This window comes from Alligator mississippiensis, chromosome 4 (genome assembly GCF_030867095.1).
Source record: "Alligator mississippiensis isolate rAllMis1 chromosome 4, rAllMis1, whole genome shotgun sequence".
NCBI classification, from domain to species: Eukaryota; Metazoa; Chordata; order Crocodylia; family Alligatoridae; genus Alligator; species Alligator mississippiensis.
The window spans coordinates 95,568,216-95,594,495 of record NC_081827.1 but is presented as its reverse complement, the minus strand read 5'-3'; the positions used below and the strand labels follow the sequence as shown (position 1 = coordinate 95,594,495).

At 61.3% G+C, this 26,280-nt stretch overlaps 9 non-coding genes across 9 annotated transcripts; all 9 read left to right on the top strand.

Moving 5' to 3' along the window:
- The first annotated feature begins 463 nt into the window (after positions 1 to 463).
- TRNAM-CAU (transfer RNA methionine (anticodon CAU)) lies at positions 464 to 536 on the top strand. Its single transcript has one exon. It is a non-coding gene; the product is annotated as a tRNA-Met (tRNA).
- Positions 537 to 887: 351 nt separating this feature from the next.
- On the top strand, positions 888 to 969 carry TRNAL-AAG (transfer RNA leucine (anticodon AAG)). The gene has a single exon. It is a non-coding gene; the product is annotated as a tRNA-Leu (tRNA).
- Positions 970 to 4,312: 3,343 nt separating this feature from the next.
- TRNAM-CAU (transfer RNA methionine (anticodon CAU)) lies at positions 4,313 to 4,385 on the top strand. Its single transcript has one exon. It is a non-coding gene; the product is annotated as a tRNA-Met (tRNA).
- Positions 4,386 to 4,736: 351 nt separating this feature from the next.
- Positions 4,737 to 4,818, top strand: TRNAL-AAG (transfer RNA leucine (anticodon AAG)). The gene has a single exon. It is a non-coding gene; the product is annotated as a tRNA-Leu (tRNA).
- Positions 4,819 to 8,962: 4,144 nt separating this feature from the next.
- TRNAM-CAU (transfer RNA methionine (anticodon CAU)) lies at positions 8,963 to 9,035 on the top strand. The gene has a single exon. It is a non-coding gene; the product is annotated as a tRNA-Met (tRNA).
- Positions 9,036 to 13,852: 4,817 nt separating this feature from the next.
- TRNAM-CAU (transfer RNA methionine (anticodon CAU)) lies at positions 13,853 to 13,925 on the top strand. Its single transcript has one exon. It is a non-coding gene; the product is annotated as a tRNA-Met (tRNA).
- Positions 13,926 to 18,582: 4,657 nt separating this feature from the next.
- Positions 18,583 to 18,655, top strand: TRNAM-CAU (transfer RNA methionine (anticodon CAU)). The gene has a single exon. It is a non-coding gene; the product is annotated as a tRNA-Met (tRNA).
- Positions 18,656 to 22,352: 3,697 nt separating this feature from the next.
- On the top strand, positions 22,353 to 22,425 carry TRNAM-CAU (transfer RNA methionine (anticodon CAU)). Its single transcript has one exon. It is a non-coding gene; the product is annotated as a tRNA-Met (tRNA).
- Positions 22,426 to 26,122: 3,697 nt separating this feature from the next.
- Positions 26,123 to 26,195, top strand: TRNAM-CAU (transfer RNA methionine (anticodon CAU)). The gene has a single exon. It is a non-coding gene; the product is annotated as a tRNA-Met (tRNA).
- The last annotated feature ends 85 nt before the right edge of the window (positions 26,196 to 26,280 follow it).

The window sequence follows — 26,280 nt, the reverse complement described above, 5'->3', positions numbered from 1 at the left end:
AAATGCCCCAGGCTGCATTCTCAACAGGGCCAGCCCAGTCCTGAGCAGCCCGTAGCACCCTTCGCGTTGTGTGTGGCTGGGGGTGTGCTTCCTCTCTTCATGTTGAGCCCTGCCTCACTTTCCCTGGCCCCAGGGGGAAGTCGAATGGAGGTGGAGGGCTTTTGCTTCCTGTCTTTTCAGACCCATGACCTGAACAGAGCTGTTTGTTGCAAAAGACCAGCAGCTGGTGCCCCGAGCTCACAGGGCTGGTTCGCAGAGCTAACTGCCGCCCAATAATCCGGTTGGGTTCTTGTGGGGAAGGAGAGCGCCCCTGAGAGAGAGAATGGCAATCGCCTTCCGAGCTGGAGAGCTGCTATTGTTTTCCCGTCCGGGTCCCTTGCCCTAGACCTGGCCGACGGACCCCGGTGGGCCGGAGGTGAGGGCTCCCGGTGGTGGTGCGGGACCAGGGGGCTGAGCCAGCCGGGCCTTCTTAGCGCAGCCGGCAGCGCGTCAGTCTCATAATCTGGAGGTCCTGAGTTCGAGCCTCAGAGAAGGCAGGCTTGCCTCTTGCTGCCTGAGCCAGGCGCCTTGCCTGCCACCCGGGGCAGGCTCCAGTTGCCTAAGCTTGGCCCCCTGCTGCCTTTTCTTCCCGGTGCTGGCCAGGAGGCAGGCGCCTGGTGTGTCCGCGCGGGTGGCGCTGGCGATGCTCTTCCTGGGCCGGCTTTGCCCAAGGTAGCGCACACAATGAACGCTGAGGGCCATGCCCAGCCCGGTCACTAGTGGCAGCCCCAGTCCCTGCTTCTTTTCTGCTGGGCTGGTGCGGTGTCAGGTGCGGGAGGTGGCGGAGGAAAAGCAGCCAGGCCGAAGCAGGTGCTTGGGCGCCCCGCAGAGAAAGTGGCCCATCCTGGGGGAGCGTGGCCGAGCGGTGCAAGGCGCTGGATTAAGGCTCCAGTCTCTGCGGGGGCGTGGGTTCGAATCCCACCGCTGCCACAGATTTTGCAGCGTGCAGGTGGCACTTGGGCCTCCCGAAGCTCCCCTTGCTACGGCCTTGTTCCCTCGCAGCTCGCCCTCTGCCCAGAGGTCCCCCTTAGGCTGCTGAAGCCTCGACTCTGCTCATTCTGCCCCTGCTTTCTGGAGCCCTTGCCCCCAAGTTGGGGGGGCTGCTCCAGCCCTTCTTGCCCCTGGTCCCAAGAGACCAGCTTCGTGACTGCCCCATACACAGTGGTGAGCAGGACCAGGGCGACCTGGGTGCCTGCAGGAGGCAGGACCAAGAGGAGCAGTGTGATACGGCAAGGAGGGAAATGGCGGTCGCCTCGAAGGAGGCGGAGCAGATGTGAAAAGCCTGGGAGTAGGGGCCTCTAGATACTAGGATGGCTGGGGAGAGGAAGGTGGGTAGCAGGCCGGGACCTGGAGCAAATGTTGGGCAGGCGGAAGTAGGGAAGCAGGGCGGTGGCGGCGGGGGCAGGGAAAGACGGAGCCTGGGTGGGGGGGCCAGTTTTTGGAGGCTTAAGCCCCGGGTGGTAGTGCGGGTGCTGTGTTTGTTGTTGCCCGACCGCACCCTCTGTATTTGCTTGGCAGGGAAATCCTGGGCGGTAGGAATTTGTGGCACCAGGTCAACCTTATGGAAGCCAAAGGGGACTTTCAGGCACAAGGTCAACCCCATGTATTCCTAAAGGGACTTTGAGGCACCAGGTCAACCCCACGGAAGCCAAAGGGGACTTTCAGGCACAGTGTCAACCCCATGTATTCCTAAGGGGTCTTTGAGGCACCAGGTCAACCCCATGGAAGTCAAAGGGGACTTTCAGGCACAATGTCAACCCTGTGTATTCCTAAGGGGTCTTTCAGGCACCAGGTCAACCCCATGGAAGCCAAAGGGGAGTTTCAGGCAGAATGTCACCCCCCTGTATTCCAAAGGTGACTTCCAGGCACCAGATCAACCCCAATCACTCCTATGGGGACTTGCAGGCGGAATGTCAACCCCATGTATTCCTAAGGGGACTTTGAGGCACCAGGTCAACCCCATGGAAGCCAATGGGGACTTTCAGGCAGAATGTCAACCCCATGTGTTCCTAAGGGGACTTTCAGGCACCAGGTCTACCCCATGCACTGCTATGGGGACTTGCCAGCAATATGTCAACCCCATACATTGCTATGGGGACCTTGAGCCCCCAGGCCAACCTCATGCAAGCCTAAGGGGACCTTGAGGCTCTCGGTCAAGCCCGTGTAAGCTTATGGGGACTTCCAGGCAGAATGTCATCCCCAGACATTGTTATGGGGCCTTTCGGGCACCAGCTCAACCCCATGCAAGTCTATGGGGACTTGTAGGCAGACAGTCAACCCTGTGCATTCCTATGGGGTCTTCCAGGCACCAGGTCAACCCCATGCAAGCCAGGGGGACTTCCAGGCACAATGTCAACCCCATGCATTCCTATGGGACCTTTCAGGCACCAGGTCAACCCCATGCAAGCCTCTGGCGTTTGAGGTCACGAGACCGATTCGCTCTCTCCGCTCCCTCCATTTTTGGCCAAATGCCCTCTCGGCCCATGGCGAGCAAGGGCCGGAAACGCATTGCAAGTCAAGAGCCCGTGCTGAGAGTGAGCCGCCCCCACCTCCCCGGCCCCGTCAGGAGAAGGCGGGCTGGCCAGCGCGCCGCAGGGCGTGGGGCCCCACCGGGCTGAGGGCCAGGTTCTGGCTCCAGCCTCTTTGGCAGCCTGGGCCCCAAAGCCCACGTTGCCACCTCCTCAGCCCCCACGCTCCAGGTTTGGGGGCTGAAGCTGTATTCCCGGATGTCTTGCCCAGGTAGGAGGACCCCTCGGGGCTGCGGTCACAGCTCTTGGCAGGCCGCCTTCTCCCAGGCCCTTCCTTTGCAGCCAGCCTCCCTGCTCTGCTGGCCTTTCCTGAGTAGCGGCCGCCACGTTCTCGGGCTCCTCCTAGACCCAGTCCCCCAAATCCTCCTGCGATCCTTCCCTCTCCCTCCCGCCTCCAACACAGACACAGGTGCTCAACCCCTTCTTTCTTTGGTCCCCAAACTAGGAGGCAGGGGGGAGGAAGATGCCTTCACGGCCTGGCAACCGCGTTGGCTTCCTTTGCTTGCGCTGTGGTGCCTGGTGCCCAGGTCACTCGGTCCCATTCCTGGCGGGCTCTTCTCTGCTTCTGAGCACCTTCTCCTCCCTTCCCTCCGAGGCCACAGCTGCCCCGGGGCTGCCGCAGCTGCCCCGCCCCCACTCCCTCGGCAGGACTGTCACTGGAGGAGAGCCCACCGGCCTTCCCTTGCAAAGTTCCGTGAGCACGCTCCCCACCGCCTTTGGGGAAGGAGGCCGGAGAGCCCCACTCTCAGGCATGTCAAGGACAAAGCCACTTGGAGGGGCGGGAATCAGGTAGGGGAAGCAAAAGGCAAGCAGGGGGGAAACATAGCAGAGGATGGTTTCGATCCATCGACCTCTGGGTTATGGGCCCAGCACGCTCCCGCTGCGCCACTCTGCTGGGGCTGGCAGGCTGCCCTTCTGCCCCGACACCCTCTTGCCTCTCTGACAGGAAGCCAGCACCTCGCACAGTGAGGAGCAGTGCTTCCTTTCTCCTCCTCCCAGCCCACGCCTTCCCGCAGGCTCCCCACGCAGGCCAAAACCCGAGCCAGCGCTCTTCCTGGTGGCCATGCAACCGCCCGCCACAGATACCTGCAGAGCCCAGGTGGAAGGGCGCCCCTTCCTTTCTTCTGCCCGCGCCCCTCTTCTGAGCCTCTGACAGCAGCCTTTGACAGCGGGTTCTGCCTCCAGGCAATATGTTTTCAGGATCTGGGACCACGGAGTAGGACTGTGCATCACTCCAGCACGGCGGTCCACTGGTGCCCACGAGTATTGTGCCATACGGGAGAAATGCCCCAGGCTGCATTCTCAACAGGGCCAGCCCAGTCCTGAGCAGCCCGTAGCACCCTTCGCGTTGTGTGTGGCTGGGGGTGTGCTTCCTCTCTTCATGTTGAGCCCTGCCTCACTTTCCCTGGCCCCAGGGGGAAGTCGAATGGAGGTGGAGGGCTTTTGCTTCCTGTCTTTTCAGACCCATGACCTGAACAGAGCTGTTTGTTGCAAAAGACCAGCAGCTGGTGCCCCGAGCTCACAGGGCTGGTTCGCAGAGCTAACTGCCGCCCAATAATCCGGTTGGGTTCTTGTGGGGAAGGAGAGCGCCCCTGAGAGAGAGAATGGCAATCGCCTTCCGAGCTGGAGAGCTGCTATTGTTTTCCCGTCCGGGTCCCTTGCCCTAGACCTGGCCGACGGACCCCGGTGGGCCGGAGGTGAGGGCTCCCGGTGGTGGTGCGGGACCAGGGGGCTGAGCCAGCCGGGCCTTCTTAGCGCAGCCGGCAGCGCGTCAGTCTCATAATCTGGAGGTCCTGAGTTCGAGCCTCAGAGAAGGCAGGCTTGCCTCTTGCTGCCTGAGCCAGGCGCCTTGCCTGCCACCCGGGGCAGGCTCCAGTTGCCTAAGCTTGGCCCCCTGCTGCCTTTTCTTCCCGGTGCTGGCCAGGAGGCAGGCGCCTGGTGTGTCCGCGCGGGTGGCGCTGGCGATGCTCTTCCTGGGCCGGCTTTGCCCAAGGTAGCGCACACAATGAACGCTGAGGGCCATGCCCAGCCCGGTCACTAGTGGCAGCCCCAGTCCCTGCTTCTTTTCTGCTGGGCTGGTGCGGTGTCAGGTGCGGGAGGTGGCGGAGGAAAAGCAGCCAGGCCGAAGCAGGTGCTTGGGCGCCCCGCAGAGAAAGTGGCCCATCCTGGGGGAGCGTGGCCGAGCGGTGCAAGGCGCTGGATTAAGGCTCCAGTCTCTGCGGGGGCGTGGGTTCGAATCCCACCGCTGCCACAGATTTTGCAGCGTGCAGGTGGCACTTGGGCCTCCCGAAGCTCCCCTTGCTACGGCCTTGTTCCCTCGCAGCTCGCCCTCTGCCCAGAGGTCCCCCTTAGGCTGCTGAAGCCTCGACTCTGCTCATTCTGCCCCTGCTTTCTGGAGCCCTTGCCCCCAAGTTGGGGGGGCTGCTCCAGCCCTTCTTGCCCCTGGTCCCAAGAGACCAGCTTCGTGACTGCCCCATACACAGTGGTGAGCAGGACCAGGGCGACCTGGGTGCCTGCAGGAGGCAGGACCAAGAGGAGCAGTGTGATACGGCAAGGAGGGAAATGGCGGTCGCCTCGAAGGAGGCGGAGCAGATGTGAAAAGCCTGGGAGTAGGGGCCTCTAGATACTAGGATGGCTGGGGAGAGGAAGGTGGGTAGCAGGCCGGGACCTGGAGCAAATGTTGGGCAGGCGGAAGTAGGGAAGCAGGGCGGTGGCGGCGGGGGCAGGGAAAGACGGAGCCTGGGTGGGGGGGCCAGTTTTTGGAGGCTTAAGCCCCGGGTGGTAGTGCGGGTGCTGTGTTTATTGTTGCCCGACCGCACCCTCTGTATTTGCTTGGCAGGGAAATCCTGGGCGGTAGGAATTTGTGGCACCAGGTCAACCTTATGGAAGCCAAAGGGGACTTTCAGGCACAAGGTCAACCCCATGTATTCCTAAAGGGACTTTGAGGCACCAGGTCAACCCCACGGAAGCCAAAGGGGACTTTCAGGCACAGTGTCAACCCCATGTATTCCTAAGGGGTCTTTGAGGCACCAGGTCAACCCCATGGAAGTCAAAGGGGACTTTCAGGCACAATGTCAACCCTGTGTATTCCTAAGGGGTCTTTCAGGCACCAGGTCAACCCCATGGAAGCCAAAGGGGAGTTACAGGCAGAATGTCACCCCCATGTATTCCAAAGCTGACTTCCAGGCACCAGGTCAACCCCAATCACTCCTATGGGGACTTGCAGGCAGAATGTTAACCCCGTGTATTCCTAAGGGGACTTTGAGGCACCAGGTCAACCCCATGGTAGCCAATGGGGACTTGCAGGCAAAATGTCAACCCCATGTATTCCTAAGGGGACTTTGAGGCACCAGGTCAGCCCCATGGAAGCCAAAGGGGACTTTGAGTCACAATGTCAACCCCATGTATTCCTAAGGGGACGTCCAGGCACCAGGTCAACCCCATGGAAGCCAATGGGGACTTTCAGGCAGAATGTCAACCCCATGTATTCCTAAGGGGACTTGGAGGCACCAGGTCAACCCCATGGTAGCCAATGGGGACTTGCAGGCAGGATGTCAACCCCGTGTATTCCGAAGCGGACTTTGAGGCACCAGGTCAACCCCATGGAAGCCAAAGGGCACTTTCAGTCACAATGTCAACCCCTTGCATTCCTAAGGGGACTTTCAGGCACCAGGTCAACCCCATGGAAGCCAATGGGGACTTTCAGGCAGAATGTCAACCCCATGTATTCCTAAGGGGACTTTGAGGCACCAGGTCAACCCCATGCAAGCCAATGGGGACTTGCAGGCACAATGTCAACCCCGTGTATTCCTAAGCGGACTTTGAGGCACCAGGTCAACCCCATGGAAGCCAAAGGGGACTTTCAGGCACAATGTCAACCCCGTGTATTCCTAAGGGGTCTTTCAGGCACCACGTCAACCCCATGGAAGCCAAAGGGGAGTTTCAGGCAGAATGTCACCCCCCTGTATTCCAAAGTTGACTTCCAGGCACCAGATCAACCCCAATCACTCCTATGGGGACTTGCAGGCGGAATGTCAACCCCATGTATTCCTAAGGGGACTTTGAGGCACCAGGTCAACCCCATGGAAGCCAATGGGGACTTTCAGGCAGAATGTCAACCCCATGTGTTCCTAAGGGGACTTTCAGGCACCAGGTCTACCCCATGCACTGCTATGGGGACTTGCCAGCAATATGTCAACCCCATACATTGCTATGGGGACCTTGAGCCCCCAGGCCAACCTCATGCAAGCCTAAGGGGACCTTGAGGCTCTCGGTCAAGCCCGTGTAAGCTTATGGGGACTTCCAGGCACAATGTCATCCCCAGACATTGTTATGGGGCCTTTCGGGCACCAGCTCAACCCCATGCAAGTCTATGGGGACTTGTAGGCAGACAGTCAACCCTGTGCATTCCTATGGGGTCTTCCAGGCACCAGGTCAACCCCATGCAAGCCAGTGGGGACTTCCAGGCACAATGTCAACCCCATGCATTCCTATGGGACCTTTCAGGCACCAGGTCAACCCCATGCAAGCCTCTGGCGTTTGAGGTCACGAGACCGATTCGCTCTCTCCGCTCCCTCCATTTTTGGCCAAATGCCCTCTCGGCCCATGGCGAGCAAGGGCTGGAAACGCATTGCAAGTCAAGGGCCCGTGCTGAGAGTGAGCCGCCCCCACCTCCCCAGCCCCGTCAGGAGAAGGCGGGCTGGCCATCGCGCCGCAGGGCGTGGGGCCCCACCGGGCTGAGGGCCAGGTTCTGGCTCCAGCCTCTTTGGCAGCCTGGGCCCCAAAGCCCACGTTGCCACCTCCTCAGCCCCCACGCTCCAGGTTTGGGGGCTGAAGCTGTATTCCCGGATGTCTTGCCCAGGTAGGAGGACCCCTCGGGGCTGCGGTCACAGCTCTTGGCAGGCCGCCTTCTCCCAGGCCCTTCCTTTGCAGCCAGCCTCCCTGCTCTGCTGGCCTTTCCTGAGTAGCGGCCGCCACGTTCTCGGGCTCCTCCTAGACCCAGTCGCCCAAATCCTCCTGCGATCCTTCCCTCTCCCTCCCGCCTCCAACACAGACACAGGTGCTCAACCCCTTCTTTCTTTGGTCCCCAAACTAGGAGGCAGGGGGGAGGAAGATGCCTTCACGGCCTGGCAACCGCGTTGGCTTCCTTTGCTTGCGCTGTGGTGCCTGGTGCCCAGGTCACTCGGTCCCATTCCTGGCGGGCTCTTCTCTGCTTCTGAGCACCTTCTCCTCCCTTCCCTCCGAGGCCACAGCTGCCCCGGGGCTGCCGCAGCTGCCCCGCCCCCACTCCCTCGGCAGGACTGTCACTGGAGGAGAGCCCACCGGCCTTCCCTTGCAAAGTTCCGTGAGCACGCTCCCCACCGCCTTTGGGGAAGGAGGCCGGAGAGCCCCACTCTCAGGCATGTCAAGGACAAAGCCACTTGGAGGGGCGGGAATCAGGTAGGGGAAGCAAAAGGCAAGCAGGGGGGAAACATAGCAGAGGATGGTTTCGATCCATCGACCTCTGGGTTATGGGCCCAGCACGCTCCCGCTGCGCCTCTCTGCTGGGGCTGGCAGGCTGCCCTTCTGCCCCGACACCCTCTTGCCTCTCTGACAGGAAGCCAGCACCTCGCACAGTGAGGAGCAGTGCTTCCTTTCTCCTCCTCCCAGCCCACGCCTTCCCGCAGGCTCCCCACGCAGGCCAAAACCCGAGCCAGCGCTCTTCCTGGTGGCCATGCAACCGCCCGCCACAGATACCTGCAGAGCCCAGGTGGAAGGGCGCCCCTTCCTTTCTTCTGCCCGCGCCCCTCTTCTGAGCCTCTGACAGCAGCCTTTGACAGCGGGTTCTGCCTCCAGGCAATATGTTTTCAGGATCTGGGACCACGGAGTAGGACTGTGCATCACTCCAGCACGGCGGTCCACTGGTGCCCACGAGTATTGTGCCTGACGGGAGAAATGCCCCAGGCTGCATCCTCAACAGGGCCAGCCCAGTCCTGAGCAGCCCGTAGCACCCTTCGCGTTGTGTGTGGCTGGGGGTGTGCCTCCTCTCTTCATGTTGAGCCCTGCCTCACTTTCCCTGGCCCCAGGGGGAAGTCGAATGGAGGTGGAGGGCTTTTGCTTCCTGTCTTTTCAGACCCATGACCTGAACAGAGCTGTTTGTTGCAAAAGACCAGCAGCTGGTGCCCCGAGCTCACAGGGCTGGTTCGCAGAGCTAACTGCCGCCCAATAATCCGGTTGGGTTCTTGTGGGGAAGGAGAGCGCCCCTGAGAGAGAGAATGGCAATCGCCTTCCGAGCTGGAGAGCTGCTATTCTTTTCCCGTCCGGGTCCCTTGCCCTAGACCTGGCCGACGGACCCCGGTGGGCCGGAGGTGAGGGCTCCCGGTGGTGGTGCGGGACCAGGGGGCTGAGCCAGCCGGGCCTTCTTAGCGCAGCCGGCAGCGCGTCAGTCTCATAATCTGGAGGTCCTGAGTTCGAGCCTCAGAGAAGGCAGGCTTGCCTCTTGCTGCCTGAGCCAGGCGCCTTGCCTGCCACCCGGGGCAGGCTCCAGTCGCCTAAGCTTGGCCCCCCGCTGCCTTTTCTTCCCGGTGCTGGCCAGGAGGCAGGCGCCTGGTGTGTCCGCGCGGGTGGCGCTTGCGATGCTCTTCCTGGGCCGGCTTTGCCCAAGGTAGCGCACACCATGAACGCTGAGGGCCATGCCCAGCCCGGTCACTAGTGGCAGCCCCAGTCCCTGCTTCTTTTCTGCTGGGCTGGTGCGGTGTCAGGTGCGGGAGGTGGCGGAGGAAAAGCAGCCAGGCCGAAGCAGGTGCTTGGGCGCCCCGCAAAGAAAGCAGCCCAGCCTGGGGGAGCGTGGCCGAGCGGTCCAAAACGCTGGATTAAGGCTCCAGTCTCTGCGGGGGGGTGGGTTCGAATCCCACCGCTGCCACAGATTTTGCAGCGTGCAGGTGGCACTTGGGCCTCCCGAAGCTCCCCTTGCTACGGCCTTGTTCCCTCGCAGCTCGCGCTCTGCCCAAAGGTCCCCCTTAGGCTGCTGAAGCCTCGACTCTGCTCATTCTGCCCCTGCTTTCTGGAGCCCTTGCCCCCAAGTTGGGGGGGCTGCTCCAGCCCTTCTTGCCCCTGGTCCCAAGAGACCAGCTTCGCGACTGCCCCATACACAGTGGTGAGCAGGACCAGGGCGACCTGGGTGCCTGCAGGAGGCAGGACCAAGAGGAGCAGTGTGATACGGCAAGGAGGGAAATGGCGGTCGCCTCGAAGGAGGCGGAGCAGATGTGAAAAGCCTGGGAGTAGGGGCCTCAAGATACTAGGATGGCTGGGGAGAGGAAGGTGGGTAGCAGGCCGGGACCTGGAGCAAATGTTGGGCAGGCGGAAGTAGGGAAGCAGGGCGGTGGCGGCGGGGGCAGGGAAAGACGGAGCCTGGGTGGGGGGGCCAGTTTTTGGAGGCTTAAGCCCCGGGTGGTTGTGCGGGTGCTGTGTTTGTTGTTGCCCGACCGCACCCTCTGTATTTGCTTGGCAGGGAAATCCTGGGCGGTAGGAATTTGTGGCACCAGGTCAACCTTATGGAAGCCAAAGGGGACTTTCAGGCACAAGGTCAACCCCATGTATTCCTAAAGGGACTTTGAGGCACCAGGTCAACCCCATGGAAGCCAAAGGGGACTTTCAGGCACAGTGTCAACCCCATGTATTCCTAAGGGGACTTTCAGGCACCAGGTCAACCCCATGGAAGCCAAAGGGGAGTTACAGGCAGAATGTCATCCCCATGTATTCCAAAGCTGACTTCCAGGCACCAGGTCAACCCCAATCACTCCTATGGGGACTTGCAGGCAGAATGTCAACCCCATGTATTCCTAAGGGGACTTTGAGGCACCAGGTCAGCCCCATGGAAGCCAAAGGGGAGTTTCAGGCAGAATGTCACCCCCCTGTATTCCAAAGGTGACTTCCAGGCACCAGATCAACCCCAATCACTCCTATGGGCATTTACAGGCAGAATGTTAACCCCGTGTATTCCTAAGGGGACTTTGAGGCACCAGGTCAACCCCATGGTAGCCAATGGGGACTTGCATGCAGAATGTCAACCCCATGTATTCCTAAGGGGACTTTGAGGCACCAGGTCAGCCCCATGGAAGCCAAAGGGGACTTGGAGTCACAATGTCAACCCCATGTATTCCTAAGGGGACGTCCAGGCACCAGGTCAACCCCAATCACTCCTATGGGGACTTGCAGGCAGAATGTCAACCCCATGTATTCCTAAGGGGACTTTGAGGCACCAGGTCAGCCCCATGGAAGCCAAAGGGGACTTTGAGTCACAATGTCAACCCCATGTATTCCTAAGGGGACGTCCAGGCACCAGGTCAACCCCATGGAAGCCAATGGGGACTTTCAGGCAGAATGAAAACCCCATGTATTCCTAAGGGGACTTGGAGGCACCAGGTCAACCCCATGGTAGCCAATGGGGACTTGCAGGCAGGATGTCAACCCCGTGTATTCCTAAGCGGACTTTGAGGCACCAGGTCAGCCCCATGCAAGCCAAAGGGCACTTTCAGTCCCAATGTCAACCCCTTGCATTCCTAAGGGGACTTTCAGGCACCAGGTCAACCCCATGGAAGCCAATGGGGACTTTCAGGCAGAATGTCAACCCCATGTATTCCTAAGGGGACTTTGAGGCACCAGGTCAGCCCCATGCAAGCCAATGGGGACTTGCAGGCACAATGTCAACCCCGTGTATTCCTAAGCGGACTTTGAGGCACCAGGTCAACCCCATGGAAGCCAAAGGGGACTTTCAGGCACAATGTCAACCCCGTGTATTCCTAAGGGGTCTTTCAGGCACCAGGTCAACCCCATGGAAGCCAAAGGGGAGTTTCAGGCAGAATGTCACCCCCCTGTATTCCAAAGGTGACTTCCAGGCACCAGATCAACCCCAATCACTCCTATGGGGACTTGCAGGCGGAATGTCAACCCCATGTATTCCTAAGGGGACTTTGAGGCACCAGGTCAACCCCATGGAAGCCAATGGGGACTTTCAGGCAGAATGTCAACCCCATGTGTTCCTAAGGGGACTTTCAGGCACCAGGTCTACCCCATTCACTGCTATGGGGACTTGCCAGCAATATGTCAACCCCATACATTGCTATGGGGACCTTGAGCCCCCAGGCCAACCTCATGCAAGCCTAAGGGGACCTTGAGGCTCTCGGTCAAGCCCGTGTAAGCTTATGGGGACTTCCAGGCAGAATGTCATCCCCAGACATTGTTATGGGGCCTTTCGGGCACCAGCTCAACCCCATGCAAGTCTATGGGGACTTGTAGGCAGACAGTCAACCCTGTGCATTCCTATGGGGTCTTCCAGGCACCAGGTCAACCCCATGCAAGCCAGTGGGGACTTCCAGGCACAATGTCAACCCCATGCATTCCTATGGGACCTTTCAGGCACCAGGTCAACCCCATGCAAGCCTCTGGCGTTTGAGGTCACGAGACCGATTCGCTCTCTCCGCTCCCTCCATTTTTGGCCAAATGCCCTCTCGGCCCATGGCGAGCAAGGGCCGGAAACGCATTGCAAGTCAAGGGCCCGTGCTGAGAGCGAGCCGCCCCCACCTCCCCGGCCCCGTCAGGAGAAGGCGGGCTGGCCAGCGCGCCGCAGGGCGTGGGGCCCCACCGGGCTGAGGGCCAGGTTCTGGCTCCAGCCTCTTTGGCAGCCTGGGCCCCAAAGCCCACGTTGCCACCTCCTCAGCCCCCACGCTCCAGGTTTGGGGGCTGAAGCTGTATTCCCGGATGTCTTGCCCAGGTAGGAGGACCCCTCGGGGCTGCGGTCACAGCTCTTGGCAGGCCGCCTTCTCCCAGGCCCTTCCTTTGCAGCCAGCCTCCCTGCTCTGCTGGCCTTTCCTGAGTAGCGGCCGCCACGTTCTCGGGCTCCTCCTAGACCCAGTCGCCCAAATCCTCCTGCGATCCTTCCCTCTCCCTCCCGCCTCCAACACAGACACAGGTGCTCAACCCCTTCTTTCTTTGGTCCCCAAACTAGGAGGCAGGGGGGAGGAAGATGCCTTCACGGCCTGGCAACCGCGTTGGCTTCCTTTGCTTGCGCTGTGGTGCCTGGTGCCCAGGTCACTCGGTCCCATTCCTGGCGGGCTCTTCTCTGCTTCTGAGCACCTTCTCCTCCCTTCCCTCCGAGGCCACAGCTGCCCCGGGGCTGCCGCAGCTGCCCCGCCCCCACTCCCTCGGCAGGACTGTCACTGGAGGAGAGCCCACCGGCCTTCCCTTGCAAAGTTCCGTGAGCACGCTCCCCACCGCCTTTGGGGAAGGAGGCCGGAGAGCCCCACTCTCAGGCATGTCAAGGACAAAGCCACTTGGAGGGGCGGGAATCAGGTAGGGGAAGCAAAAGGCAAGCAGGGGGGAAACATAGCAGAGGCTGGTTTCGATCCATCGACCTCTGGGTTATGAGCCCAGCACGCTCCCGCTGCGCCACTCTGCTGGGGCTGGCAGGCTGCCCTTCTGCCCCGACACCCTCTTGCCTCTCTGACAGGAAGCCAGCACCTCGCACAGTGAGGAGCAGTGCTTCCTTTCTCCTCCTCCCAGCCCACGCCTTCCCGCAGGCTCCCCACGCAGGCCAAAACCCGAGCCAGCGCTCTTCCTGGTGGCCATGCAACCGCCCGCCACAGATACCTGCAGAGCCCAGGTGGAAGGGCGCCCCTTCCTTTCTTCTGCCCGCGCCCCTCTTCTGAGCCTCTGACAGCAGCCTTTGACAGCGGGTTCTGCCTCCAGGCAATATGTTTTCAGGATCTGGGACCACGGAGTAGGACTGTGCATCACTCCAGCACGGCGGTCCACTGGTGCCCACGAGTATTGTGCCTGACGGGAGAAATGCCCCAGGCTGCATCCTCAACAGGGCCAGCCCAGTCCTGAGCAGCCCGTAGCACCCTTCGCGTTGTGTGTGGCTGGGGGTGTGCCTCCTCTCTTCATGTTGAGCCCTGCCTCACTTTCCCTGGCCCCAGGGGGAAGTCGAATGGAGGTGGAGGGCTTTTGCTTCCTGTCTTTTCAGACCCATGACCTGAACAGAGCTGTTTGTTGCAAAAGACCAGCAGCTGGTGCCCCGAGCTCACAGGGCTGGTTCGCAGAGCTAACTGCCGCCCAATAATCCGGTTGGGTTCTTGTGGGGAAGGAGAGCGCCCCTGAGAGAGAGAATGGCAATCGCCTTCCGAGCTGGAGAGCTGCTATTGTTTTCCCGTCCGGGTCCCTTGCCCTAGACCTGGCCGACGGACCCCGGTGGGCCGGAGGTGAGGGCTCCCGGTGGTGGTGCGGGACCAGGGGGCTGAGCCAGCCGGGCCTTCTTAGCGCAGCCGGCAGCGCGTCAGTCTCATAATCTGGAGGTCCTGAGTTCGAGCCTCAGAGAAGGCAGGCTTGCCTCTTGCTGCCTGAGCCAGGCGCCTTGCCTGCCACCCGGGGCAGGCTCCAGTCGCCTAAGCTTGGCCCCCCGCTGCCTTTTCTTCCCGGTGCTGGCCAGGAGGCAGGCGCCTGGTGTGTCCGCGCGGGTGGCGCTGGCGATGCTCTTCCTGGGCCGGCTTTGCCCAAGGTAGCGCACACCATGAACGCTGAGGGCCATGCCCAGCCCGGTCACTAGTGGCAGCCCCAGTCCCTGCTTCTTTTCTGCTGGGCTGGTGCGGTGTCAGGTGCGGGAGGTGGCGGAGGAAAAGCAGCCAGGCCGAAGCAGGTGCTTGGGCGCCCCGCAGAGAAAGTGGCCCAGCCTGGGGGAGCGTGGCCGAGCGGTCCAAGGCGCTGGATTAAGGCTCCAGTCTCTGCGGGGGCGTGGGTTCGAATCCCACCGCTACCACAGATTTTGCAGCGTGCAGGTGGCACTTGGGCCTCCCGAAGCTCCCCTTGCTACGGCCTTGTTCCCTCGCAGCTCGCGCTCTGCCCAAAGGTCCCCCTTAGGCTGCTGAAGCCTCGACTCTGCTCATTCTGCCCCTGCTTTCTGGAGCCCTTGCCCCCAAGTTGGGGGGGCTGCTCCAGCCCTTCTTGCCCCTGGTCCCAAGAGACCAGCTTCGCGACTGCCCCATACACAGTGGTGAGCAGGACCAGGGCGACCTGGGTGCCTGCAGGAGGCAGGACCAAGAGGAGCAGTGTGATACGGCAAGGAGGGAAATGGCGGTCGCCTCGAAGGAGGCGGAGCAGATGTGAAAAGCCTGGGAGTAGGGGCCTCTAGATACTAGGATGGCTGGGGAGAGGAAGGTGGGTAGCAGGCCGGGACCTGGAGCAAATGTTGGGCAGGCGGAAGTAGGGAAGCAGGGCGGTGGCGGCGGGGGCACGGAAAGACGGAGCCTGGGTGGGAGGGCCAGTTTTTGGAGGCTTAAGCCCCGGGTGGTTGTGCGGGTGCTGTGTTTGTTGTTGCCCGACCGCACCCTCTGTATTTGCTTGGCAGGGAAATCCTGGGCGGTAGGAATTTGTGGCACCAGGTCAACCTTATGGAAGCCAAAGGGGACTTTCAGGCACAAGGTCAACCCCATGTATTCCTAAAGGGACTTTGAGGCACCAGGTCAACCCCATGGAAGCCAAAGGGGACTTTCAGGCACAGTGTCAACCCCATGTATTCCTAAGGGGTCTTTCAGGCACCAGGTCAACCCCATGGAAGCCAAAGGGGAGTTACAGGCAGAATGTCATCCCCATGTATTCCAAAGCTGACTTCCAGGCACCAGGTCAAGCCCAATCACTCCTATGGGGACTTGCAAGCAGAATGTCAACCCCATGTATTCCTAAGGGGACTTTGAGGCACCAGGTCAACCCCATGGAAGCCAAAGGGGAGTTTCAGGCAGAATGTCACCCCCATGTATTCCAAAGGTGACTTCCAGGCACCAGATCAACCCCAATCACTCCTATGGGGATTTACAGGCAGAATGTTAACCCCGTGTATTCCTAAGGGGACTTTGAGGCACCAGGTCAACCCCATGGTAGCCAATGGGGACTTGCAGGCAGAATGTCAACCCCATGTATTCCTAAGGGGACTTTGAGGCACCAGGTCAGCCCCATGGAAGCCAAAGGGGACTTTGAGTCACAATGTCAACCCCATGTATTCCTAAGGGGACGTCCAGGCACCAGGTCAACCCCATGGAAGCCAATGGGGACTTTCAGGCAGAATGAAAACCCCATGTATTCCTAAGGGGACTTGGAGGCACCAGGTCAACCCCATGGTAGCCAATGGGGACTTGCAGGCAGGATGTCAACCCCGTGTATTCCTAAGCGGACTTTGAGGCACCAGGTCAACCCCATGGAAGCCAAAGGGCACTTTCAGTCCCAATGTCAACCCCTTGCATTCCTAAGGGGACTTTCAGGCACCAGGTCAACCCCATGGAAGCCAATGGGGACTTTCAGGCAGAATGTCAACCCCATGTATTCCTAAGGGGACTTTGAGGCACCAGGTCAGCCCCATGCAAGCCAACGGGGACTTGCAGGCACAATGTCAACCCCGTGTATTCCTAAGCGGACTTTGAGGCACCAGGTCAACCCCATGGAAGCCAAAGGGGACTTTCAGGCACAATGTCAACCCCGTGTATTCCTAAGGGGTCTTTCAGGCACCAGGTCAACCCCATGGAAGCCAAAGGGGAGTTTCAGGCAGAATGTCACCCCCCTGTATTCCAAAGGTGACTTCCAGGCACCAGATCAACCCCAATCACTCCTATGGGGACTTGCAGGCGGAATGTCAACCCCATGTATTCCTAAGGGGACTTTGAGGCACCAGGTCAACCCCATGGAAGCCAATGGGGACTTTCAGGCAGAATGTCAACCCCATGTGTTCCTAAGGGGACTTTCAGGCACCAGGTCTACCCCATTCACTGCTATGGGGACTTGCCAGCAATATGTCAACCCCATACATTGCTATGGGGACCTTGAGCCCCCAGGCCAACCTCATGCAAGCCTAAGGGGACCTTGAGGCTCTCGGTCAAGCCCGTGTAAGCTTATGGGGACTTCCAGGCACAATGTCATCCCCAGACATTGTTATGGGGCCTTTCGGGCACCAGCTCAACCCCATGCAAGTCTATGGGGACTTGTAGGCAGACAGTCAACCCTGTGCATTCCTATGGGGTCTTCCAGGCACCAGGTCAACCCCATGCAAGCCAGTGGGGACTTCCAGGCACAATGTCAACCCCATGCATTCCTATGGGACCTTTCAGGCACCAGGTCAACCCCATGCAAGCCTCTGGCGTTTGAGGTCACGAGACCGATTCGCTCTCTCCGCTCCCTCCATTTTTGGCCAAATGCCCTCTCGGCCCATGGCGAGCAAGGGCCGGAAACGCATTGCAAGTCAAGGGCCCGTGCTGAGAGCGAGCCGCCCCCACCTCCCCGGCCCCGTCAGGAGAAGGCGGGCTGGCCAGCGCGCCGCAGGGCGTGGGGCCCCACCGGGCTGAGGGCCAGGTTCTGGCTCCAGCCTCTTTGGCAGCCTGGGCCCCAAAGCCCACGTTGCCACCTCCTCAGCCCCCACGCTCCAGGTTTGGGGGCTGAAGCTGTATTCCCGGATGTCTTGCCCAGGTAGGAGGACCCCTCGGGGCTGCGGTCACAGCTCTTGGCAGGCCGCCTTCTCCCAGGCCCTTCCTTTGCAGCCAGCCTCCCTGCTCTGCTGGCCTTTCCTGAGTAGCGGCCGCCACGTTCTCGGGCTCCTCCTAGACCCAGTCGCCCAAATCCTCCTGCGATCCTTCCCTCTCCCTCCCGCCTCCAACACAGACACAGGTGCTCAACCCCTTCTTTCTTTGGTCCCCAAACTAGGAGGCAGGGGGGAGGAAGATGCCTTCACGGCCTGGCAACCGCGTTGGCTTCCTTTGCTTGCGCTGTGGTGCCTGGTGCCCAGGTCACTCGGTCCCATTCCTGGCGGGCTCTTCTCTGCTTCTGAGCACCTTCTCCTCCCTTCCCTCCGAGGCCACAGCTGCCCCGGGGCTGCCGCAGCTGCCCCGCCCCCACTCCCTCGGCAGGACTGTCACTGGAGGAGAGCCCACCGGCCTTCCCTTGCAAAGTTCCGTGAGCACGCTCCCCACCGCCTTTGGGGAAGGAGGCCGGAGAGCCCCACTCTCAGGCATGTCAAGGACAAAGCCACTTGGAGGGGCGGGAATCAGGTAGGGGAAGCAAAAGGCAAGCAGGGGGGAAACATAGCAGAGGATGGTTTCGATCCATCGACCTCTGGGTTATGGGCCCAGCACGCTCCCGCTGCGCCACTCTGCTGGGGCTGGCAGGCTGCCCTTCTGCCCCGACACCCTCTTGCCTCTCTGACAGGAAGCCAGCACCTCGCACAGTGAGGAGCAGTGCTTCCTTTCTCCTCCTCCCAGCCCACGCCTTCCCGCAGGCTCCCCACGCAGGCCAAAACCCGAGCCAGCGCTCTTCCTGGTGGCCATGCAACCGCCGGCCACAGATACCTGCAGAGCCCAGGTGGAAGGGCGCCCCTTCCTTTCTTCTGCCCGCGCCCCTCTTCTGAGCCTCTGACAGCAGCCTTTGACAGCGGGTTCTGCCTCCAGGCAATATGTTTTCAGGATCTGGGACCACGGAGTAGGACTGTGCATCACTCCAGCACGGCGGTCCACTGGTGCCCACGAGTATTGTGCCTGACGGGAGAAATGCCCCAGGCTGCATCCTCAACAGGGCCAGCCCAGTCCTGAGCAGCCCGTAGCACCCTTCGCGTTGTGTGTGGCTGGGGGTGTGCCTCCTCTCTTCATGTTGAGCCCTGCCTCACTTTCCCTGGCCCCAGGGGGAAGTCGAATGGAGGTGGAGGGCTTTTGCTTCCTGTCTTTTCAGACCCATGACCTGAACAGAGCTGTTTGTTGCAAAAGACCAGCAGCTGGTGCCCCGAGCTCACAGGGCTGGTTCGCAGAGCTAACTGCCGCCCAATAATCCGGTTGGGTTCTTGTGGGGAAGGAGAGCGCCCCTGAGAGAGAGAATGGCAATCGCCTTCCGAGCTGGAGAGCTGCTATTGTTTTCCCGTCCGGGTCCCTTGCCCTAGACCTGGCCGACGGACCCCGGTGGGCCGGAGGTGAGGGCTCCCGGTGGTGGTGCGGGACCAGGGGGCTGAGCCAGCCGGGCCTTCTTAGCGCAGCCGGCAGCGCGTCAGTCTCATAATCTGGAGGTCCTGAGTTCGAGCCTCAGAGAAGGCAGGCTTGCCTCTTGCTGCCTGAGCCAGGCGCCTTGCCTGTCACCCGGGGCAGGCTCCAGTCGCCTAAGCTTGGCCCCCTGCTGCCTTTTCTTCCCGGTGCTGGCCAGGAGGCAGGCGCCTGGTGTGTCCGCGCGGGTGGCGCTGGCGATGCTCTTCCTGGGCCGGCTTTGCCCAAGGTAGCGCACACCATGAACGCTGAGGGCCATGCCCAGCCCGGTCACTAGTGGCAGCCCCAGTCCCTGCTTCTTTTCTGCTGGGCTGGTGCGGTGTCAGGTGCGGGAGGTGGCGGAGGAAAAGCAGCCAGGCCGAAGCAGGTGCTTGGGCGCCCCGCAGAGAAAGTGGCCCAGCCTGGGGGAGCGTGGCCGAGCGGTCCAAGGCGCTGGATTAAGGCTCCAGTCTCTGCGGGGGCGTGGGTTCGAATCCCACCGCTACCACAGATTTTGCAGCGTGCAGGTGGCACTTGGGCCTCCCGAAGCTCCCCTTGCTACGGCCTTGTTCCCTCGCAGCTCGCGCTCTGCCCAAAGGTCCCCCTTAGGCTGCTGAAGCCTCGACTCTGCTCATTCTGCCCCTGCTTTCTGGAGCCCTTGCCCCCAAGTTGGGGGGGCTGCTCCAGCCCTTCTTGCCCCTGGTCCCAAGAGACCAGCTTCGCGACTGCCCCATACACAGTGGTGAGCAGGACCAGGGCGACCTGGGTGCCTGCAGGAGGCAGGACCAAGAGGAGCAGTGTGATACGGCAAGGAGGGAAATGGCGGTCGCCTCGAAGGAGGCGGAGCAGATGTGAAAAGCCTGGGAGTAGGGGCCTCTAGATACTAGGATGGCTGGGGAGAGGAAGGTGGGTAGCAGGCCGGGACCTGGAGCAAATGTTGGGCAGGCGGAAGTAGGGAAGCAGGGCGGTGGCGGCGGGGGCACGGAAAGACGGAGCCTGGGTGGGAGGGCCAGTTTTTGGAGGCTTAAGCCCCGGGTGGTTGTGCGGGTGCTGTGTTTATTGTTGCCCGACCGCACCCTCTGTATTTGCTTGGCAGGGAAATCCTGGGCGGTAGGAATTTGTGGCACCAGGTCAACCTTATGGAAGCCAAAGGGGACTTTCAGGCACAAGGTCAACCCCATGTATTCCTAAAGGGACTTTGAGGCACCAGGTCAACCCCATGGAAGCCAAAGGGGACTTTCAGGCACAGTGTCAACCCCATGTATTCCTAAGGGGTCTTTCAGGCACCAGGTCAACCCCATGGAAGCCAAAGGGGAGTTACAGGCAGAATGTCATCCCCATGTATTCCAAAGCTGACTTCCAGGCACCAGGTCAACCCCAATCACTCCTATGGGGACTTGCAGGCAGAATGTCAACCCCATGTATTCCTAAGGGGACTTTGAGGCACCAGGTCAACCCCATGGAAGCCAATGGGGACTTTCAGGCAGAATGTCAACCCCATGTGTTCCTAAGGGGACTTTCAGGCACCAGGTCTACCCCATTCACTGCTATGGGGACTTGCCAGCAATATGTCAACCCCATACATTGCTATGGGGACCTTGAGCCCCCAGGCCAACCTCATGCAAGCCTAAGGGGACCTTGAGGCTCTCGGTCAAGCCCGTGTAAGCTTATGGGGACTTCCAGGCAGAATGTCATCCCCAGACATTGTTATGGGGCCTTTCGGGCACCAGCTCAACCCCATGCAAGTCTATGGGGACTTGTAGGCAGACAGTCAACCCTGTGCATTCCTATGGGGTCTTCCAGGCACCAGGTCAACCCCATGCAAGCCAGCGGGGACTTCCAGGCACAATGTCAACCCCATGCATTCGTATGGGACCTTTCAGGCACCAGGTCAACCCCATGCAAGCCTCTGGCGATTGAGGTCACGAGACCGATTCGCTCTCTCCGCTCCCTCCATTTTTGGCCAAATGCCCTCTCGGCCCATGGCGAGCAAGGGCCGGAAACGCATTGCAAGTCAAGGGCCCGTGCTGAGAGCGAGCCGCCCCCACCTCCCCGGCCCCGTCAGGAGAAGGCGGGCTGGCCAGCGCGCCGCAGGGCGTGGGGCCCCACCGGGCTGAGGGCCAGGTTCTGGCTCCAGCCTCTTTGGCAGCCTGGGCCCCAAAGCCCACGTTGCCACCTCCTCAGCCCCCACGCTCCAGGTTTGGGGGCTGAAGCTGTATTCCCGGATGTCTTGCCCAGGTAGGAGGACCCCTCGGGGCTGCGGTCACAGCTCTTGGCAGGCCGCCTTCTCCCAGGCCCTTCCTTTGCAGCCAGCCTCCCTGCTCTGCTGGCCTTTCCTGAGTAGCGGCCGCCACGTTCTCGGGCTCCTCCTAGACCCAGTCGCCCAAATCCTCCTGCGATCCTTCCCTCTCCCTCCCGCCTCCAACACAGACACAGGTGCTCAACCCCTTCTTTCTTTGGTCCCCAAACTAGGAGGCAGGGGGGAGGAAGATGCCTTCACGGCCTGGCAACCGCGTTGGCTTCCTTTGCTTGCGCTGTGGTGCCTGGTGCCCAGGTCACTCGGTCCCATTCCTGGCGGGCTCTTCTCTGCTTCTGAGCACCTTCTCCTCCCTTCCCTCCGAGGCCACAGCTGCCCCGGGGCTGCCGCAGCTGCCCCGCCCCCACTCCCTCGGCAGGACTGTCACTGGAGGAGAGCCCACCGGCCTTCCCTTGCAAAGTTCCGTGAGCACGCTCCCCACCGCCTTTGGGGAAGGAGGCCGGAGAGCCCCACTCTCAGGCATGTCAAGGACAAAGCCACTTGGAGGGGCGGGAATCAGGTAGGGGAAGCAAAAGGCAAGCAGGGGGGAAACATAGCAGAGGATGGTTTCGATCCATCGACCTCTGGGTTATGGGCCCAGCACGCTCCCGCTGCGCCACTCTGCTGGGGCTGGCAGGCTGCCCTTCTGCCCCGACACCCTCTTGCCTCTCTGACAGGAAGCCAGCACCTCGCACAGTGAGGAGCAGTGCTTCCTTTCTCCTCCTCCCAGCCCACGCCTTCCCGCAGGCTCCCCACGCAGGCCAAAACCCGAGCCAGCGCTCTTCCTGGTGGCCATGCAACCGCCCGCCACAGATACCTGCAGAGCCCAGGTGGAAGGGCGCCCCTTCCTTTCTTCTGCCCGCGCCCCTCTTCTGAGCCTCTGACAGCAGCCTTTGACAGCGGGTTCTGCCTCCAGGCAATATGTTTTCAGGATCTGGGACCACGGAGTAGGACTGTGCATCACTCCAGCACGGCGGTCCACTGGTGCCCACGAGTATTGTGCCTGACGGGAGAAATGCCCCAGGCTGCATCCTCAACAGGGCCAGCCCAGTCCTGAGCAGCCCGTAGCACCCTTCGCGTTGTGTGTGGCTGGGGGTGTGCCTCCTCTCTTCATGTTGAGCCCTGCCTCACTTTCCCTGGCCCCAGGGGGAAGTCGAATGGAGGTGGAGGGCTTTTGCTTCCTGTCTTTTCAGACCCATGACCTGAACAGAGCTGTTTGTTGCAAAAGACCAGCAGCTGGTGCCCCGAGCTCACAGGGCTGGTTCGCAGAGCTAACTGCCGCCCAATAATCCGGTTGGCTTCTTGTGGGGAAGGAGAGCGCCCCTGAGAGAGAGAATGGCAATCGCCTTCCGAGCTGGAGAGCTGCTATTGTTTTCCCGTCCGGGTCCCTTGCCCTAGACCTGGCCGACGGACCCCGGTGGGCCGGAGGTGAGGGCTCCCGGTGGTGGTGCGGGACCAGGGGGCTGAGCCAGCCGGGCCTTCTTAGCGCAGCCGGCAGCGCGTCAGTCTCATAATCTGGAGGTCCTGAGTTCGAGCCTCAGAGAAGGCAGGCTTGCCTCCTGCTGCCTGAGCCAGGCGCCTTGCCTGCCACCCGGGGCAGGCTCCAGTCGCCTAAGCTTGGCCCCCCGCTGCCTTTTCTTCCCGGTGCTGGCCAGGAGGCAGGCGCCTGGTGTGTCCGCGCGGGTGGCGCTGGCGATGCTCTTCCTGGGCCGGCTTTGCCCAAGGTAGCGCACACCATGAACGCTGAGGGCCATGCCCAGCCCGGTCACTAGTGGCAGCCCCAGTCCCTGCTTCTTTTCTGCTGGGCTGGTGCGGTGTCAGGTGCGGGAGGTGGCGGAGGAAAAGCAGCCAGGCCGAAGCAGGTGCTTGGGCGCCCCGCAGAGAAAGTGGCCCAGCCTGGGGGAGCGTGGCCGAGCGGTCCAAGGCGCTGGATTAAGGCTCCAGTCTCTGCGGGGGCGTGGGTTCGAATCCCACCGCTACCACAGATTTTGCAGCGTGCAGGTGGCACTTGGGCCTCCCGAAGCTCCCCTTGCTACGGCCTTGTTCCCTCGCAGCTCGCGCTCTGCCCAAAGGTCCCCCTTAGGCTGCTGAAGCCTCGACTCTGCTCATTCTGCCCCTGCTTTCTGGAGCCCTTGCCCCCAAGTTGGGGGGGCTGCTCCAGCCCTTCTTGCCCCTGGTCCCAAGAGACCAGCTTCGCGACTGCCCCATACACAGTGGTGAGCAGGACCAGGGCGACCTGGGTGCCTGCAGGAGGCAGGACCAAGAGGAGCAGTGTGATACGGCAAGGAGGGAAATGGCGGTCGCCTCGAAGGAGGCGGAGCAGATGTGAAAAGCCTGGGAGTAGGGGCCTCTAGATACTAGGATGGCTGGGGAGAGGAAGGTGGGTAGCAGGCCGGGACCTGGAGCAAATGTTGGGCAGGCGGAAGTAGGGAAGCAGGGCGGTGGCGGCGGGGGCACGGAAAGACGGAGCCTGGGTGGGAGGGCCAGTTTTTGGAGGCTTAAGCCCCGGGTGGTTGTGCGGGTGCTGTGTTTATTGTTGCCCGACCGCACCCTCTGTATTTGCTTGGCAGGGAAATCCTGGGCGGTAGGAATTTGTGGCACCAGGTCAACCTTATGGAAGCCAAAGGGGACTTTCAGGCACAAGGTCAACCCCATGTATTCCTAAAGGGACTTTGAGGCACCAGGTCAACCCCATGGAAGCCAAAGGGGACTTTCAGGCACAGTGTCAACCCCATGTATTCCTAAGGGGTCTTTCAGGCACCAGGTCAACCCCATGGAAGCCAAAGGGGAGTTACAGGCAGAATGTCATCCCCATGTATTCCAAAGCTGACTTCCAGGCACCAGGTCAACCCCAATCACTCCTATGGGGACTTGCAGGCAGAATGTCAACCCCATGTATTCCTAAGGGGACTTTGAGGCACCAGGTCAACCCCATGGAAGCCAATGGGGACTTTCAGGCAGAATGTCAACCCCATGTGTTCCTAAGGGGACTTTCAGGCACCAGGTCTACCCCATTCACTGCTATGGGGACTTGCCAGCAATATGTCAACCCCATACATTGCTATGGGGACCTTGAGCCCCCAGGCCAACCTCATGCAAGCCTAAGGGGACCTTGAGGCTCTCGGTCAAGCCCGTGTAAGCTTATGGGGACTTCCAGGCAGAATGTCATCCCCAGACATTGTTATGGGGCCTTTCGGGCACCAGCTCAACCCCATGCAAGTCTATGGGGACTTGTAGGCAGACAGTCAACCCTGTGCATTCCTATGGGGTCTTCCAGGCACCAGGTCAACCCCATGCAAGCCAGCGGGGACTTCCAGGCACAATGTCAACCCCATGCATTCGTATGGGACCTTTCAGGCACCAGGTCAACCCCATGCAAGCCTCTGGCGATTGAGGTCACGAGACCGATTCGCTCTCTCCGCTCCCTCCATTTTTGGCCAAATGCCCTCTCGGCCCATGGCGAGCAAGGGCCGGAAACGCATTGCAAGTCAAGGGCCCGTGCTGAGAGCGAGCCGCCCCCACCTCCCCGGCCCCGTCAGGAGAAGGCGGGCTGGCCAGCGCGCCGCAGGGCGTGGGGCCCCACCGGGCTGAGGGCCAGGTTCTGGCTCCAGCCTCTTTGGCAGCCTGGGCCCCAAAGCCCACGTTGCCACCTCCTCAGCCCCCACGCTCCAGGTTTGGGGGCTGAAGCTGTATTCCCGGATGTCTTGCCCAGGTAGGAGGACCCCTCGGGGCTGCGGTCACAGCTCTTGGCAGGCCGCCTTCTCCCAGGCCCTTCCTTTGCAGCCAGCCTCCCTGCTCTGCTGGCCTTTCCTGAGTAGCGGCCGCCACGTTCTCGGGCTCCTCCTAGACCCAGTCGCCCAAATCCTCCTGCGATCCTTCCCTCTCCCTCCCGCCTCCAACACAGACACAGGTGCTCAACCCCTTCTTTCTTTGGTCCCCAAACTAGGAGGCAGGGGGGAGGAAGATGCCTTCACGGCCTGGCAACCGCGTTGGCTTCCTTTGCTTGCGCTGTGGTGCCTGGTGCCCAGGTCACTCGGTCCCATTCCTGGCGGGCTCTTCTCTGCTTCTGAGCACCTTCTCCTCCCTTCCCTCCGAGGCCACAGCTGCCCCGGGGCTGCCGCAGCTGCCCCGCCCCCACTCCCTCGGCAGGACTGTCACTGGAGGAGAGCCCACCGGCCTTCCCTTGCAAAGTTCCGTGAGCACGCTCCCCACCGCCTTTGGGGAAGGAGGCCGGAGAGCCCCACTCTCAGGCATGTCAAGGACAAAGCCACTTGGAGGGGCGGGAATCAGGTAGGGGAAGCAAAAGGCAAGCAGGGGGGAAACATAGCAGAGGATGGTTTCGATCCATCGACCTCTGGGTTATGGGCCCAGCACGCTCCCGCTGCGCCACTCTGCTGGGGCTGGCAGGCTGCCCTTCTGCCCCGACACCCTCTTGCCTCTCTGACAGGAAGCCAGCACCTCGCACAGTGAGGAGCAGTGCTTCCTTTCTCCTCCTCCCAGCCCACGCCTTCCCGCAGGCTCCCCACGCAGGCCAAAACCCGAGCCAGCGCTCTTCCTGGTGGCCATGCAACCGCCCGCCACAGATACCTGCAGAGCCCAGGTGGAAGGGCGCCCCTTCCTTTCTTCTGCCCGCGCCCCTCTTCTGAGCCTCTGACAGCAGCCTTTGACAGCGGGTTCTGCCTCCAGGCAATATGTTTTCAGGATCTGGGACCACGGAGTAGGACTGTGCATCACTCCAGCACGGCGGTCCACTGGTGCCCACGAGTATTGTGCCTGACGGGAGAAATGCCCCAGGCTGCATCCTCAACAGGGCCAGCCCAGTCCTGAGCAGCCCGTAGCACCCTTCGCGTTGTGTGTGGCTGGGGGTGTGCCTCCTCTCTTCATGTTGAGCCCTGCCTCACTTTCCCTGGCCCCAGGGGGAAGTCGAATGGAGGTGGAGGGCTTTTGCTTCCTGTCTTTTCAGACCCATGACCTGAACAGAGCTGTTTGTTGCAAAAGACCAGCAGCTGGTGCCCCGAGCTCACAGGGCTGGTTCGCAGAGCTAACTGCCGCCCAATAATCCGGTTGGCTTCTTGTGGGGAAGGAGAGCGCCCCTGAGAGAGAGAATGGCAATCGCCTTCCGAGCTGGAGAGCTGCTATTGTTTTCCCGTCCGGGTCCCTTGCCCTAGACCTGGCCGACGGACCCCGGTGGGCCGGAGGTGAGGGCTCCCGGTGGTGGTGCGGGACCAGGGGGCTGAGCCAGCCGGGCCTTCTTAGCGCAGCCGGCAGCGCGTCAGTCTCATAATCTGGAGGTCCTGAGTTCGAGCCTCAGAGAAGGCAGGCTTGCCTCTTGCTGCCTGAGCCAGGCGCCTTGCCTGCCACCCGGGGCAGGCTCCAGTCGCCTAAGCTTGGCCCCCCGCTGCCT